Here is a 5343-nt window from a genome sequence, read left to right on the forward strand (position 1 = left end):
GGATTGAACATAAACTCAGATCACCAGCTTGCCAAAGGTTTAATGGAGCTTTGACCGTTAAGCCAACACATCCTTTGAAAGAATGATTTTAAACCAGCATCATCCAACAACAGAACTCTCTGAGCTCATGAACACTTTCAATAATTGCTCTAATACAGTAACCATTAGCCACATGTGGCTATTGAGCACTTGAAATATGTCTTGTGTAACTGGAGGAGCTAAATTTTTAATTTATAAGTTTAATTTTAGTTAAAATCTAAATGTAAACAGCCACAAGTGACAAGTGGCAATTATATTGGCCAACACAGAGTTAGATCAATGCCAAGTTTTAATCATATGGTTCAGGTTTTTTCAAACAAAATTTCTTTCTCAGAACTAAAGGAAATTCAAAAGAAGAATTAATGTTTCGTTAAAACCTCAAAATGAGTTTCTGGGGTATAGAAACCATTTAGTAAGTGTTACATTCTCCCCTTATTTCCTCTATGGTATTATATGATCACAATCTATACAGGTGATATTAAAGCAACATTTACATTTGGTACTGGTTTTCAGCATGTTGAAGAAGTTTGAAATAGTGAAAAAGAAGATCTTGTGAGCCATTTAAAATAGATTTTTATTTTTATGCTCTATTCACGACACATAAGGTATTAGAATTGTCTCTTTTTCTCCCCCAAAGTGAAGTGGGAATGTAATCACCTTGCTCCCATCTTGTACTGCAATTGTACTGAATTGAACCTTGTAAAATCACGATTTTAATGGTTTAAACACAGTCACAATTTAATTTAGCTCAATAGATTAATTAGGAAAAATATGTACTGGGCTGAAGGAAGGGTAAACCCCATTTCAGAGTGTAGTTACCCCCCCAAATTATTACACACTGTTATTTCCAGAAAGTATATTTTGGGGAAAATAAATCAAAATAAAAGTGTCTATGTGAATATATGTATGTCATAACTTGCTTCCAGACTCCAACACAGATGCTGAATTGCTATACTCTCTAACAAGAATATGACCTAAAAGAAAAAACACAGTCTCTGTTTCTGCCAGTTAATATATGGCTTAAATTTGCACACGGTTGGTATAAATTAAAACTGAAGATCTCCTTCTTTTAGTTGGGAAGAATTTAGGGTCCCATTGTATTCCTTCCATATAGCTGACCACCTCCATAGCCCTTGGAAGAGGGGTAGCAGAACATTCTGTAGGGCAATCAGACTGCCTGCTTCTTACTATGGAAGGTTCTTAAGGACCCAAGCGTCTGGACTTCCAAAACCGATGATGCTTGTTTATGCCTAAAGTAATTTATAGATGGCAAAGACACGGGAGAGACAGCATGGCACTGGACTCCTGGTTTCAAGGAGGAATGGAATAATTGATTGTGAACAAGGAGTCTTAACATCGGTACCAGCTGGTTTCAGATTCCCTTTTCCCTCTCTTGCTGGGTGGAAAACCCAGGACTTGCCACCCAGGGAGGGTCGAAGAAAGAGAAAAACAGCAACACGACAGACCGGAAGCTATTTGCCTGGGAAATGTATTTGGGGCTGCTGCTAAGGACCCGGGAGGTTATTTCAGTGGAGGAAGGAATAGTAATAAAAAAGGTGATGGTGCCCCAGGGTATGAGGGGAGGTGGCAAAGGCAGGTTTGAAGCACTGTGGGATTCCTCAGGCAGGGCTGTGCCCATGAGCTGCAGCCCGCTGACTGCACGTGTCTGGGGGCTAAAATCTGGCCTCAGCCTTCATGTGGCCAATGGAAATTGACATTTCCCATATCCCAAGGTTAGCTTAACAGTAATTAAAGCATCACATTGCACACGATTCTTCCCATTATAATTTAAGTGGATTTTATGCTATTTTAAAAACCATTCTAGTTCCCACTGTGAATAATGAATACAAATAAAGTTGAATGTCAGACCTGGAATACAAATCAAATAAGAAGACCTATAAGTGTCCCAAACATCTGCCCCCGCAATTCCCAAGTCTCAGGTGCTGCAGTGCCGGCCCAGCCTCCTCATAAATGGTTGCCCTGGTTTGCATTTGATGTCAGGCCACCTCTAAGGGCCACTTCTGCTCTATCTGAGAGTGATAAGGTACTTTCCGTTCTGAGACATCCTTCCATCTTCCACCGTATTTCGAGCAATTCATTCATCTTCCTAAGCAGCTATATTAGACAGTGCCAAGAGGATTTCTGAGGAGGTAGATAGACACACCTACTCTGAAATCACAAGGCCTTTCAGACACCATGTTTGTTTTCTGTCACTGAAAGAATGAGGATTTTGCTTGATTCTTTTTCTACACCTTGCGTCAACGTGCTTACAAGTGTCCCTGCTTCTCTGAATCCCTAGGAGGGGCTGCTTGCACTTACGCTCTCCTCCAGCTGTGGATGTGATATTGTCGTGTTCCGATTCTCGGCAACGCAACAGAAGGTTTACATCAGCACCTCTTGTTCATCTCATTGTAGTTCATGAAATAGAAGGAGAAACTGGAGACAGAACTTCACACTGTCTAGCTGGAAGGATAGTGCAAAAAATGTTGTGATCTCCTAACTCCATTTATAAATGCAAGAGTGGGGACAGATCTGGGTGTCTTCTGCCTTTCACCATGGATATGGAAAAACCTGTAGCCCTGCCATCACTCGCCGTAACGCAGAAAAGCCGGGTCGCAGGGAGTTGTTTTCAGGTTTTTATTATTACTAGGCTGAAGAACATTAATATTGTCATACAGATGGTCACCTATGCTGGAAGCTTATGAAAGAACTCTAAATTGTGGAAAGATTATTCTAAATTTAGGAAAGCATCAACTCCCTAATGCTAAAGGTGGAGCTGTGCTGCTAAACATATTAGTATGTCTTAATTCAAACACCTGTTCTGTCCGTACAATACATAAAAAAGCTCTTATTTATTGCTTGCCTCTCCAGTTCAGATTTAATCTCACTATAAATTCATCTCATGTTAATTTATGTGCAAACAAAGACACACACATTTTAAATATCCGAAATGCTGGAAATAAACTTATTTTTAATTTTGTGCTTGTTTTCCATTTGTCAACCAGCAAATGAAAGGACTGAATAAATCATGCACTAATTGCCAGCGGTGCTAAATTTAGTGTGAGATCTGGAATCCTTTTGATCAAAACCGCTGAATATGAAATCATCCTCAGCTCTCTAGGCAACTTTATCCGCCTTTCTATTCTCCATCTGTCAGTCACCTGGGAATTTGTGAACTATTCCATATGTCAGGCTTGTCAATCACAATGGGATGTGGGAACGATCTGCCTACTGCATAGGAATTCTTGTTAAAAAATTAATCGGCATTTAACTAGTAGTTCTGTATTTTGAATCCCATATTGTTTGGTGTTTTGAAAATTCTTCTCCCTATATACGGTTAATGGAAATAAATTTTATTTAAATAATATAGCTCCAAAGTCTGTTCTTTTAAATAACATTTACAAGTGTGTGACTGTTACACATATATCCCATGTTATATATATATATATAGTCAGTGGAATGTGCATGCACAATGTAACATTTAAAATAGAATGCCCCTTTTATGGAAACACTGACTCTGACAGCAAACCTATCTTAAGTAATGACATTCTAAATATATAAAACTTTAAAAGTGATAAACCCATGTTTTGATCTCTCCATTTTGAGATCCACAAATTCGTAAAGATAGTTCTGAGCAAAACATGTTTTACCAAAGGTGCTTTATTTTAAACTTAAACCCATCTAAAGTATTCAGATAACTCATTTAAATAGAGATGCAAGTAACAGTGTATTCATTACAACACCAGTGCATCTCTATAATATTAGAAAATAGAGGAAAACACAGAAACCCTGAAAAGCGTATATAGATGTTGGATGTTTAAATAGAAGCTTCATTTAATTTGAAATATTTATGTGTTACGTATTTTAACTCCATTGACTTCTGATAGAATTTGAGATGAAATAAAGCAGAACTAATGAAATATTAGAAAAAGATCAAAACAACATCAAGGTAAAAATCATCATGATGCTAGAAACCCAAATTAATGTACAGACCTTAAGGCTGTGAGACTTTAGACAAGTTACTTAGCTTTTTGGTGCTGTGGTTCCACGTCCATGATACGTGGACGTGAATTGATACAAACCCATAAAGCTCGGGGGAAGATGAAATAAGATATGCAGGGGCTTCCCTGGTGGTCCAGTGGGTAAGACTCTGCGCTCCTAATGCAGGGGGCCCGGGTTCAATCCCTGGTCAGGGAACTAGATCCTTCACGCCACAACTAAGAGTCTGCATGCCACAACTAAGAGTCTGCATGCCACAACTAAGAGTCGTATGCCACAACTAAGAGTCCGCACGCCGCAACTAAGAGTCCGCATGCCACAGCTAAGAGTCCGTGTGCCACAACTAAGAGTCTGCATGCCACAGCTAAGAGTCCGCATGCCACAACGAAGAGTCTGTATGCCACAACTAAGAGTCAGTATGCCACAACTAAGAGTCTGCACACCACAACTAAGAGTCCACACGCCGCAACTAAGAGTCCGCATGCCACAACTAAGAGTCCGTATGCCACAACTAAGAGTCCGCACGCCGCAACTAAGAGTCTGTGTGCCACAACTAAGAGTCCGTGTGCCACAACTAAGAGTCCACACCCCGCAACTAAGAGTCCGCACACCGCAACTAAGAGTCCACATGCCACAACTGAGTCCGTATGCCACAACTAAGAGTCCACACGCTGCAGCTAAGAGTCTGCGTGCCACAACTAAGAGTCCACACGCCACAACTAAGAGTCCGCATGCCACAACTGAGTCCGTATGCCACAACTAAGAGTCCGCATGCCACAACTAAGAGTCCACGTGCCGCAACTAAGAGTCCGCATGCCGCAACTAAGACCCTGCGCAGCCAAAATAAATAAATAGATAAATAAATATTTAAAAATAGTTATTAATATTAGGAAAATGCCAGCGAGATAGAAAGGCACTGAAGAAATGTGACCCACTGTGTCATCAGGGTCAGCGTCCATTCCAGACAGTTTGCAAGAGGACTTTAACCAGGGAACTAGCTTTAGAGGTGTTGGAGGGGCTAAGAACATTGAAGCCATTGGCCACAATGCCCACCTGGAAATCAGTCATTTTCTCCCACATTTAAATGCCCTTCAGAGCTTTCCCATTATTCTCAAAGAGAAATCCTTAAAGTGGGCTGCAAGGCCCAGAGAGCAGAGGTCACATAAGTTCTCCAGTCATTATTGTAAACCGTCCTCCCTTAAGCCTCCACCTTCTCTCAACCTCAGAAGTACCCTGCTTCCCCCCACTGGGCCTACACCCACGGGAGCTCGTTTCCATGTTCCCTTGACCTAAATATTCTTCAGA

At 40.6% G+C, this 5343-nt stretch overlaps 1 non-coding gene across 1 annotated transcript; it reads left to right on the plus strand.

The window, feature by feature from the left end:
• The first annotated feature begins 4163 nt into the window (after positions 1–4163).
• Positions 4164–4236, plus strand: TRNAR-CCU (transfer RNA arginine (anticodon CCU)). Its single transcript has one exon. It is a non-coding gene; the product is annotated as a tRNA-Arg (tRNA).
• Positions 4237–5343: the final 1107 nt, after the last annotated feature.

Source organism: Balaenoptera acutorostrata, chromosome 12 (genome assembly GCF_949987535.1).
Source record: "Balaenoptera acutorostrata chromosome 12, mBalAcu1.1, whole genome shotgun sequence".
NCBI classification, from domain to species: Eukaryota; Metazoa; Chordata; class Mammalia; order Artiodactyla; family Balaenopteridae; genus Balaenoptera; species Balaenoptera acutorostrata.